At 43.1% G+C, this 12,853-nt stretch overlaps 1 long non-coding RNA gene across 4 annotated transcripts in view; it reads left to right on the forward strand.

Moving 5' to 3' along the window:
* The first annotated feature begins 907 nt into the window (after positions 1 to 907).
* Positions 908 to 12,853, forward strand: part of LOC147374309 (uncharacterized) — an 85,823-nt gene continuing 73,877 nt past the window's right edge. For all 4 annotated transcript variants that reach the window (XR_015162633.1, XR_015162634.1, XR_015162636.1 and 1 more), the window contains exon 1: positions 908 to 1,053. This is a non-coding gene — a long non-coding RNA (uncharacterized LOC147374309). The remainder of the gene's footprint in view (positions 1,054 to 12,853) is intronic.

Genomic DNA, 12,853 nt, shown 5'->3' on the forward strand with positions numbered 1-12,853 from the left:
GGCTGGTAGTTAACTTTGCCATGACAAGAACACCCTGTTCTATCTTCCAGTGCCAAGCATGGGTGCATTATTCATAATAGGAGTTTAATAAATATTTTAAATACCAAGTTAATGCACAATTCAAAGTCTAGCTTCCCTCCGCAAACAGGGAAATCAGTTCTGAGGAGAGAGAATGAAAGAGCCTTTGCTGTTTGGTCCCCCCATGTGAGTGCCCGGTGGATCTGACCAGGATTGCAAAAAGTTCTGTCCTTCCGAGAGCTCAAAAACCCAGTCCCCGCAAAGCTATCGGAACTGTCTCCACAGAGATGTTGTGGTTTAGTCGCTAAGTTGTGTCTGACTGTTTGTGACCCCATGGACTATAGCCCACCGGGCTTCTCTGTCTGTAGGATTTCCCAGGCAAGAATAGTGGAGTGGGCTGCCATTTCCTTCTCCAGGGGATCTTCCAGACCCAGGGATCAAAGCCAGGTCTCCTGTGCTACAGGCAGTCTCCTTTATTGCAGGCAGATTCTTTACAGACTGAACCATCAGGGAAGCCCCCATTTCTTCACAGAGATGGTAACCTGAAAGAACTAGACCACTGTTTCTCAGAATGTGGGCCTGAGGCCCGTAGCATCATACATTAACTATAAGCTTGTTAGACATTCATGTTCCACTTCCCCAACCTACTGAATTAGAATCACTGGCCCAGGAAACTGTTTTAACAAATCTTTCAGGTGACTCTTATTCACATTAAAGTTTAAAAAACACACTATCCTTTAAGGTAAAAATGATTGCTATGATCTGAATGTTTGTGTCCCCATAAATTCATATGTTGCAACTCTAATCTCAATGTGATGCTATTAGGAGGTGGAGCCTTTGGGAGGTGATGAGGTCATGAGGGTGGAGCCTTCATGAAGAGACTTAGTACCCACATAAACAAGATCCCAGAATGCTCTCTGGTCCTTTTCTGATGAGGATGCGGTGAGAAGAGGGCTGTGTATGAACCAGAAGGCAGCTCTTGCCAGACCCCAGATCTGCTGGCACCTTATCTTAGACTTCCCAGCCTCTCGAAATGTAAGAAATAAATTTCTGTTGTGGTATTTTTTTGTATAGCTTGAACTAAGAGAATGATAATTATCAGGGTGGTGGTTGTGAAAACTAGATGAACATGAAAAAAAAATCTGGAGAATTTGAGGAAACACTGAGACAAAGCCTGTTTCAAACCAATTAAAGAAGAATCTTGGGAGAATGGAGTTAGGTTGTTGATAGCTAAAAGGCTCCTCAGGTGATTCTAATGTGCAGCCAACTGAAAACCATTGACCTTGTATCCTGGGCGGTCAAGGAAGCAGAAGAGCTAGGATTCTCAGGAGACCAGTGGAACACCACAGCAGTGACTAGGGAGACTGAGCTTGTCAACCAAGTGACATTAGATAACCTGTAGCTGCAGCTACAGAATTTTCTACCCAAGCAATTGCAGGTTATGTCATGTTACTTATCAGATAACGTATTTCTTTCCATAGACAAAATATTGTCTCATAATCTAGCTGAGAAAACCGCTTGGCCTTCCCTTAACCCTTTCTCGAAAATTTCCTCAAAATTATCAATTCCAGAAATGAGAAATGAATCTTATCTAATTCCCTGCCTTAATTCATTCTAGAAAAGTGATGATCCATTTTCTTTAAGACTCTACTTAAGGCCTCTTTACTGAGTCTCCCTTTTGATTTGAACAATTAGCAGCCCTCATTCCATCTTAGTGTTACATATGAGGACATAAGTCTCTGCTCTGTAGGTGAGGGTGGTTTATGCCAGTGTATGTGAAAGTGTGTGTTGCCAGGGTGGGAGAGGTGGTGTCATAAATGCCTTAGATCATATCTCTATGGACTTTCATGATATTTCTGATTCCTGTGACCTGGTGACTTTGGTTGTGACTCATCTTGACTAATACTCTTTTCAAAAACACTGAACTAAAGGCCAGCTCAAAAACTCTAGGAGCCTGTCCAAGTTTTAGTTGAGGAACAATTCCCCACCCTCAATTGCGTTCATTGAGCAATTTTTGTTAGCACTTGTTTTCCGAGTTCCCAGATTACTCATTTTGAAGTTCAACTACCCAGAAACTTTCTTCTAATCCCTCAATAAGAATCAAACAATAAAGACAATCAGTATCAAGGATAAGGGCTAGCATGTGGGGTGGTCCCATCTTAGCTGTGATGCTATAGGAAAGCAGTGGGAGGAGAGAAGCCAGGCAATTGAGTAATCCTATTGGGGCATCCCAACTCCCATCTGAGTAGGTGTATTAGTTGGGCTTTTCAAGGTCAGAAGAAGGAATCCTATATGTAGCATATCACCTTCAGTAATTTTATTGTCAGAGATTTTATTGTCAGAATATGTGAGAACTTAGGGTAAGATGGGAAATTTCCTCATTAGCTGCACAGTTCCTCCTGGTCCCAGGGCCTCAGTGTTGGAATGAGGAAGCACAATAGACTTCTTTCCTATAATCAAAGGGCAGAGAAGTAATGTGTCTTGTCTTCACTCCTCTTGCACAATACGAGTCAGCTTTCAGCTTCTCACTGGGAGGTTCCGCAACTAGAACTGGTTCCCCATATTTCACTTCTTTGGTCAGTTTCTTCAGTATTAGGGATTTTTGACCTGAGGCTTTGGGGATTCACAAACCCTCTGGAATTATAGGCCAAAATGAAAGTCTGTCCCTATGTGCATTTTCTTGGGAAATGATAATCTATTTCCAAAGGGCCCTTAATCCTTGCTTCAGTTAACTGTGGCTGGTGGAACAGATTTGGACTTTATGCATGGCACATGACAATGTAGGCAGGAATGAGTTCATTGGAATCCTTACCCTCAATAGGGGTCCATGACATGGCAGCAACCGGAGGCTTCAGAGACCCCTCTGTAGCTGGTCACAGAACAATAGGCTGTGTGAGGTAATTCTCTCACCTCTCTAATCTGGATTCTGATGTTTCCTCTAGTCTTTCTGTTAGTCAAAGAAATCCCCCCTTCTGACTGCATGCTCTCATACACCACCCCCTGACTCAATAAGCAGATGTAGAAAACTTTTCTTCTCTGGTTCTATCAGTTCAGTTCAGTCACTCAGTTGTGTCCAACTCAGCGACCCCATGGACTGCAGCACGCCAGGCCTCCCTGTCCATCACCAACACCCAGAGTTTACTCAAGCTCTCCATTGAATCGGTGCCATCCAACCATCTCATCCTCTGTCGTCCCCTTCTCCTCTTGCCTTCAATCTTTTCCAGCATCAGGGTCTTTTCAAATGACTCAGTTCTTCCCATCAGGTGGCCGAAGTATTGGAGTTTTAGCTTCAGCATCAGTCCTTCCAACGAATATTCGAGACTGATTTACTTCAGGATGGACTGGTTGGATCTCCTTGCAGTCCAACGGACTGTCAAGAGTCTTCTCCAACACCACAGTTCAAAAGCATCAATTCTTTGGTGCTCAGCTTTCTTTAGAGTCCAACTCTCACACCCATACATGACTACTGGAAAAACCATAGCTTTGACTTGACAGACCTTTGTTGGCAAAGGAATGTCCCTGCTTTTTAATATGCTGTCTAGGTTGGTCATAACTTTTCTTCTAAGGAACAGGCATCTTTTAATTTGATGGCTGCAGTCACCATCTGCAGTGATTTTGTAGCCCAAGAAAATAAAGTCTCTCACTGTTTCACTGTTTCCCCATCTATTTGCCATGAAGTAATGGGACCAGATAAGGCTGTGGTCCATGTGATCAGATAGGCTAGTTTTCTGTGATTATGGTTTCAGTGTGTCTGCCCTCTGATGCCCTCTCGCAACACCTACCATCTTACTTGGGTATCTCTTCATGGCTGCTCCAGCAAAGCACAACCGCTGCTCCTTACCTTGGACAAGTCACCCCTCCTGACTTTGAACCTGGAGTAGCTCCTCTCGGCGCTCCTGCACCTGTGCAACCACCGCTCCTTGGACGTGGGGTTGCTCCTCTCAGCCGCTGCCCCGACCCTGGACGTGGGATAGCTCTTCTGGGCCACTGCCCCTGGCTTCAGCCATGGGGTAGCTCGTCTCGGCCACTGCCCCTCACCTTGAATGTGGGGTAGCTCCTCTTGGCCGCTCCTCTGCTGTTGCAGCCTGGTGCTCTTGGTTGCTGCCCCTTTCACCCATGTTTAGTCTTCATCAAGGTCCCAACATTTCCTTCAACACTTGCTCTACTGAAACCAGCTCCCCACTGAAGATCTGCTTCCTCTGAAGTACTCTCAAGTGGTGACTGCTTTCTGAAACCATAATCACAGAAAACTAGCCAATCTGATCACACTGACCACAGCCTTATCTAACTCAATGAAACTAAGCCATGCCGTGTGGGGCCACCTAAGACAGGAGGGTTGTGGTGGAGAGGTCTGACAGAATGTGGTCCATTGGAGAAGGGAATGGCAAACCACTTCTGTATTCTTGCCTTGAGAACCCCATGAACAGTATGAAAAGGCAAAATGATACGATACTGAAAGAGGAACTCCCCAGGTCGGTAGGTGCCCAATATGCTACTGGAGATCAGTGGAAAAATAACTCCAGAAAAAATGAAGGGATGGTGCCAAAGCATAAACAATACCCAGCTGTGGATGTGACTGGTGATAGAAGCAAGGTCTGATGCTGTAAAGAGCAATATTGCATAGGAACCTGGAATGTTAGGTCCATGAATCAAGGCAAATTGGAAGTGGTCAAACAGGAGATGGCAAGAGTGAACATCAACATTCTAGGAATTAGCGAACTAAAATGGACTGGAATGGATGAATTTAATTCAGATGACCATTATCTCTCCTACTGTCGGCAGGAATCCCTTAGGAAAAATGGAGTCGCCATCATGGTCAACAAAAGAGTCCGAAATGCAGTTCTTGGATGCAATCTCAAAAACGACAGAATGGTCTCTGTTCGTTTCCAAGGCAAACCGTGATATTGAATTCACAGTAATCCAAGTCTGTGCCCCAACCAGTAACACTGAAGAAGCTGAAATTCAACAGTTCTATGAAGACCTACAAGACCTTTTAGAACTAACACCCAAAAAAGATGTCCTTTTCATGATAGGGGACTGGAATGCAAAAGTAGGAAGTCAAGAAACACCTGGAGTAACAGGCAAATTTGGCCTTGGAACACGGAATGAAGCAGGGCAAAGGCTAATAGAGCTTTGCCAAGAGAACTTAGCAAACACCCTCTTCCAACAACACAAGAGAAGACTCTACACATGGGCATCACCAGATGGTCAACACCGAAATTAGATTGATTATATTTTTTGCAGCCAAAGATGGAGAAGCTCTATACAGTCAGCAAAAACAAGACTGGGAGCTGACTGTGGCTCAGATCATGAACTCGTTATTGCCAAATTCAGACTTAAATAGACCATTCAGGTATGACCTAAATCAAATCCCTTAATGACTATACAGTGGAAGTGAGAAACAGATTTAAGGGACCAGATCTCACAGACAGAGTGCCTGATGAACTATGGACAGAGGTTTGTGACATTGCAGGAGACAGGGATCAAGACCATCCCCATGGAAAAGAAATGCAAAAAAGCAAAATGGCTGTCTGGGGAGGCCTGACAAATAGCTGTGAAAAGAAGAGAAGTGAAAAGCAAAGGAGAAAAGGAAAGATATAAGCATCTGAATGCAGAGTTCCAAAGAACAGCAAGGAGAGTTAAGAAAGCCTTCCTCAGTGATCAATGCAAAGAAATAGAGGAAAACAACAGAATGGGAAAGACTAGAGATCTCTTCAAGAAAATTAGAGATACCAAGGGAACATTTCATGCAAAGATGGGCTCAATAAAGGACAGAAATAGTATGCACCTAACAGAAGCAGAAGATATTAAGAAGAGGTGGCAAGAATACACAGAAGAACTGTACAGAAAAGATCTTCATAGCCAAGATAATCACGATGGTGTGATCACTGACCTAGAGCCAGACACCCTGGAATGTGAAGTGAAGTGGGCTTTAGCAAGCATCACTACAAACAAAGCTAGTGGAGTTGATGGAATCCCAGTTGAGCTATTTCAAATCCTGAAAGATGATGCTGTGAAAGTGCTGCACTCAATATGCCAGCACATTTGGAAAACTCAGCAGTGGCCACAGGACTGGAAAAGGTCAGTTTTCATTCCAATCCCAAAGAAAGGCAATGCCAAAGAATGTTCAAATTACCGCACAATTGCACTCATCTCTCACGCTAGTAAAGTAATGCTCAAAATTCTCCAAGCCAGGCTTCAGCAATACGTGAACCATGAACTTCCAGATGTTCAAGCTGGATTTAGAAAAGGCAGAGGAACCAGAGATCAAATGGCCAACATCTGCTGGATCATGGAAAAAGCAAGAGAGTTCCAGAAAAACATCTATTTCTGCTTTATTGACTATGCCAAACCCTTTGACTGTGTGGATCACAATAAACTGTGGAAAACTCTGAAAGAGATGGGAATACCAGACCACCTAACCTGCCTCTTGGGAAATCTATATGTAGGTCAGGAAGCAACAGTTAGAACTGGACATGGAACAACAGACTTGTTCCAAATCAGGAAAGGAGTATGTCAAGGCTATATATTGTCACCCTGCTTATTTAACTTATATGCAGAATACATCATGAGAAACACTGGGCTGGAAGAAGCACAAGCTGGAAACATGATTGCCAGGAAAATATCAATAACCTCAGATATTCAGATGATACCACCCTTATGGCAGAAAGTGAAGAGGAACTAAAAAGCCTCTTGATGAAAGTGAAAGTGGAGAGTGAAAAAGTTGGCTTAAAGCTCAACATTCAGAAAACGAAGATCATGGCATCTGGTCCCATCACTTCATGGGAAATAGATGAGAATACAGTGGGAGCAGTGTCAGACTTTGCTTTTTGGGCTCCAAAATCACTGCAGATGGTGACTGCAGCCATGAAATTAAAAGACGCTTACTCCTTGGAAGGAATGTTAAGACCAACCTAGATAGCATATTCAAAAGCAGAGACATTACTTTGCCAACAAAGGTTCGTCTAGTCAAGGCTATGGTTTTTCCTGTGGTCATGTATGGATGTGAGAGTTGGACTGTGAAGAAAGCTGAGTGATGAAGAATTGATGCTTTTGAACTGTGGTGTTGGAGAAGACTCTTGAGAGTCCCTTGGACTGCAAGGAGATCCAACCAATCCATCCTAAAGGAAATCAATCCCGGGTGTTCATTGGAAGGACTGTTGCTGAGGCTGAAACTCCCAATACTTTGGCCACCTCATTGGGGGCAGGCAGAGAAGGGGATGACCAAGGATGAGATGGTTGGATGGCATCACCAACTCGATGGACATGAGTTTGGGTAAATTCCAGGAGTTGGTGATGGACAGGGAAGCATGGCGTGTTGTGATTCGTGGGGTCACAAAGAGTCGGACATGACTGAGCAACTGAACTGAACTGATTGAATGAGACCAGATGCCATGATCATAGTTTTCTGAATGTTGAGCTTTAAGCCAACTTTTCACTCTCCTCCTTTACTTTCATCAAGAGGATCTTTTGTTCTTCTTCACTTTCTGCCGTAAGGGTGGTGTCATCTACATATCTGAGGTTATTGATATTTCTCCCGACAATCTTGATTCCAGGTTGTGCTTCATCCAGCCCAGCATTTCTCTTGATGTACTCTGCATGTAAGTTAAATAAGCAGGGTGACAATATACAGCCTTGACGTACTCCTTTCCCTATTTGGAACCAGTCTGTTGTTCCAAGTCTGGTTCTAACTGTTGCTTCTTTATGCACATACAAATTTCTCAGGAGGCAGGCCAGGTGGTCAGGTATTCCCATCTCTCGAAGAATTTTCCCAGTTTGTAGTGATCCACATAGTCAAACACTTTGGTATAGTCAATGAAACAATAGTAGATGTTTTCCTGGAAGTCTCTTGCTTTTTTAATGATCCAACAGATGTGGGCATTTTGATCTCTGGTTCCTCTGCCTTTTCTAAATCCAGCTTGAACATCTGGAATTTCACAGTTCACGTATTATTGAAGCCTGGCTTGAAGAATTTTGAGCATTACTTTACTAGCATGTGAGATGAATGCTCCAGTACATGGAGCATTCTTTGTCATTGCCTTTCTTTGGGATTGGAATGAAAACTGACCTTTTCCAGTCCTGTGGCCACTGATGAGTTTTCCATATCTGCTGGCATATTGAGTGCAGCACTTCCACAGCATCATCTTTAATATTTGAAATAGCTCAAATGGGATTCCATCACCTCCACCAGCTTTGTACATAGTTATGCTTCCTTTGGCCCACTTCACTTCATACACCAAGATATCTGGCTCTAGGTGAGTGATCACACCATCATGATTATCTGAGTCATGAAGATCTTTTTAGTATAGTTCTTCTGGGTATTCTTGCCACCTCTTCTTAATATCTTCTGCTTCTGTTAGGTCCATACCACTTCTGTCCTTTATTGTGCTCATCCTTGCATGAAATATTCTGTGGTATCTCTAATATTCTTGAAGAGATCACTAGTATTTCTCATTCTATTATTTTTCTCTATTTCTTTGCACTGATCACTGAAGAAGGCTTTCTTATCTCTCCTTGCTATTCTTTGGAACTCTGCATTCAAATGGGTGTATCTTTCTTTATCTCCTTTGCCATTAGCTTCTCTTCTTTTCTCAGCTATTTGTAAGGCCTCCCCAGACAGCCATTTTGCATTTTTGCATTTCTTTTCCTTGGGGATGGTCTTGATCCCTGTCTCCTATACAATGTCAGGAACCTCTGTCCATATTTCTTCAGGCACTCTGTCCATCAGATCTAATCCCTTCAATCTATTTCTCACTTCCACTGTATAATCATAAGTGAAAGTGAAGTCACTCAGTCATGTCTGACTCTTTGTGACCCCATGGACTGTAGCCTACCAGGCTTCTCAGTCCATGGAATTTTCCAGGCACGAGTACTGGACTGGGTGGCCATTTCCTTCTCCAGGGGATCTTCCCGACCCAGGGATTGAACCCGGGTCTCCCACATTGCAGGCAGACGCCTTACCATCTGAGCCACCAGGGAAGCCCCGTATAATCATAAAGGATGTGATTTAGGTCATACCTGAATGGTCTAGTGGGTTTCCCTACTTTCTTCAGTTTAAGTCTGATTTTGGCAAGAATGAATTTATGATCTTAGCCCCAGTCAGCTCTGGGTCTTGTTTTTGCTGACTATATAGAGCTTCTCCATCTTTGGCCACAAAGAATATAATCAATGTGATTTTGTTGTTGGCCATCTGGTGATGTGTATGTGTAAAGTCTTTTCTTTTCTTGTTGGAAAAGGGTGTTTGCTATGACCAGTGCATTCTCTTCAGTTCAGTTCAGTTCAGTTGCTCAGTTGTATCTGACTCTTTGCATTCTCTTGGCAAAGCTCTATTAGCCTTTGCCCTGCTTCATTCTGTACTTTAAGGCCAAATTTGCCTTTTACTCCAGGTATTTCTTGACTTCCTACTTTTGCATTCCAGTCCCCTATAATGAAAAGGACATCTCTTTTGGGTGTTAGTTCTAGAAGGTCTTATAGGTCTTCATAGAACTGTTCAGCTTCAGCTTCTTCGGCATTAGTGGTTGGGACATAGATTTGGATTACTGTGATATTGAATGGTTTGCCTTGGAAAGAAACAGAGACCATTCTGTCATTTTTGAGATTGCATCCAAATACTGCATTTCGGACTCTTGTTAATTATGATGGCTACTCCATTTCTTCTAAGGGATTCCTGCCCATAGTAGTAGATATAATGGTCATCTGAGTTAAATTCATCTATTCCAGTCCATTTTAGTTCGTTGATTGCTAAAATGTTGATGTTCACTCTTGCCATCTCCTGTTTGACCACTTCCAATTTGCCTTGATTCATGGACCTAACATTCCAGGTTCCTATGCAATATTGCTCTTTTCAGCATCAGACTTTACTTCCCTCACCATTCACATCCACAACTGGGTGTTGTTTTTGCTTTGACTCTGTCTCTTCATTCTTTTGGGAGTTGTTTCTCCACTGATCTCCAGTAGCATATTGGGCACCTACCAACCTGGGAAGTTCATCTTTCAGTGTCCTATCTATTTGCCTTTTCATAATGTTCATGGGGTTCTCAAGGCAAGAATACTGAAGTGGTTTGCCATTGCATTCTCCAGTAGACCACATTTTGTCAGAACTCGACACCATGACCCATCTTGGGTGGCCCTACAGGGCATGGCTCTTAGTTTCATTGAATTAAACAAGGCTGTGGTCCATATGATCAGATTGCTTAGTTTTCTGTGATTGTGGTTTTCAGTCTGCCCTCTGATGGAGAAGGATAAGAAGCTTATGGAAGCTTCCTGATGGGAGAGACTGACTGAGGGGGCAATCTTGTTCTGATGGGTGGGGCCATGTTCAGTAAATCTTTAATCCAGTTTTCTGTTGATGGGTGGGGCCGTGTTCCCTCCCTGTTATTTACCTGGGGCCAAACTATGGTGGAGGTAATGAAAATAATTGGGATTTCCTTCAAAAGGTTCCATACATGCACTTCTACACTCAGTGCCCCAACGCTGCCGCAGGACACTGCCGACCCAGGCCTCTGCCAGAGACTATGGACACTCATGGGCAAGTCTGGGTCAGTCTCTATGGGGTCACTGCTTCTTTCTCCTGGGTCCTTGTTCTGTTTGTGCCCTCCAAGAGTCTATTTCCCAGTCCTGTGTAAGTTCTGGCGGCTCTATGGTGGGGTTAATGGCGACCTCCTCCAAGAGGGCTTATGCCATACCCAGGTCTGCTGCCCCAGAGCCCCTGCCCCTGCAACAGGCCACTGCTGACCCATACCTCCACAGGAGACACTCAAACACGGTTCTGGCTCAGTCTCTGTGGGGTCTCTGGGTCCTGGTGCGCACAAGGTTTGTTTGAGCCCTCTGAGCGTCTCTGGCGGGTATGGGGTTTGATTCTAAACATGATTTCGCCCCTCCTACCATCTTGCTGGGGCTTCTTCTTTGCCCTTGGACATGGGGTATCTCTTCACAGTCGCTCCAGCACCACACAGTCGCCACTCCAGCACCAGGCAGCTGCCGCTCTGTGGCAGCTGTGATTCTATGGCAAATAAGTTTCACAGTGTTCAAATAGATGCTGTGTGATGACCTTAACAATGGATTCCCTAGTTGCTGCACTCAGTTCTAATTTCCTCCCAAGGATCAAGGTTGAATAAGTGAAAGCCATCCGGGATTTTCACTTTATAGAGAACAGACAGTTTAGATACCAACCTCTCACACTTTGTAGTAAAGATTTTACGGCTGTATATACGGCTGTATATATATATATACGGCTGTATATATAAAGGTTTCTCTGGCCCATGCCTCTGTGCAAAGGTAAGTTTTTACCTCCAACAGGGTTTTCATTATATCTGGTGTTGGCTTAGGTTTCCTCAATGGCTCATTGGTAAAGAATGCACCTGCAATGCAGAAGATACAGGATATATGGATTCACCCCCTGGGTCAGGAAGATCCCCTGGAGTAGGAAATGGCAACCCCCTCCAGTATGCTTGCCTGGGAAATCCCATGGACAGAAGAGCCTGGTGGGCCACAGTCCATAGGGTCACATGGAGTTGGACATGACTGAACACGCACACATGGCTGGGTAATGTTTACTCAGACCCAATCATCAGTGTTATCAAAACAAGTGAATAGCGAGTCTAAGACGAAAGTCCAAATGCTTTTCTTCAGTTACAAAGATGACATGGATGACATGAACTCATGTTGTTTTTTTAGTCAGTTATTCTAAGTCAACTCCACTTACCTGTGGATGTAAACAATCACTTTCACAACCAGGGCTCTGCTAAAGTAAGTGGAAAAGAGATTGGGTGTTGTTTTCCTTTGGAGTGACGCAATGCTGGTTCAAATTCAATCTGATGTCATTAACTCTGTAAGTGATTTAACCAGCAGCACCTCACAAAGCTAACTGAAGCCAGGAAATAAAAATATATTCATCAGAGTTTTCAGTTCATTGATACTGAAAAGGTTTAGGACTTGATAAAATGAAAATATTATGAGGGTCTTTACAAATTTTTAAGAAAAATCTGTTGATAACAGGTATGGTCAGTGCTCAATTCCTTTGGTATCAGTGATCATTGCTAATTTTTGCAGGACCTTACTCTTGAAAGGGCTTCCCTGCTGGCTTAGATGGTAAAGAATCTGTCTGGAAGGCAGGAGACCTGGGTTTGACCCCTGAGTTAGGAAGATCCCCTGGATAATGGCATGGCTACCCACTCTAATATTCTCGCCTGGAGAATTCAATGCACAGAGGGGCCTGGCAGGCTACAGTCTATGGGGTCACAAAGAGTAGAACATGACTGAATGACTGACACTTACTTTTTACTTTCTCGTGCAAAGATTAATGGAACTGTAATAAATACTCTTAACTTTTCATCCTTCAAGAAACCTGAAGTCTTTTTAAAAAAATAATGAAAATTCATTTCAGTTTAAAAGGCATTTAGGGCTTTCATTTATATTTTCTGCATATGTTTTGGAGGATGGATTATTTTTAATGTTTATTAAGATCAAATCTTTTATTACAATTTTCTATTAAGGTAAAGAAAAAAGCCAATATTTCCATAACATGCTCTACATAAATCTTGAATACAGCTGCAGAGAAGACATACATTTTACTTCTCTTCCTGAAGCTGGAAAGGGTGAGAACAATTCTTATAGTAAATCAAGAAGAGAGAAAACCCTTATGAGGCAAGACAGGTCAACACAGCCAGCTGGCTTTATATTTTATCTTCTCAGCATTCTTTTAAAAACTTTTGTAGTTCTGCTGCTGATCCTACCTTTCATATTGCTGTTTGTTTAGTTTTTAAAGGGCTTGGTTCTTTTTATTTGAACACACATCCCATTTGTTGGAAGAACTTCTACTAAATTATCTCATCAG

The sequence above is a fragment of the Bos grunniens genome, chromosome 4, assembly GCF_055505025.1.
Source record: "Bos grunniens cultivar Pamir isolate PY7600 chromosome 4, Bosgru_T2T1.0, whole genome shotgun sequence".
NCBI lineage: Eukaryota > Metazoa > Chordata > Mammalia > Artiodactyla > Bovidae > Bos > Bos grunniens.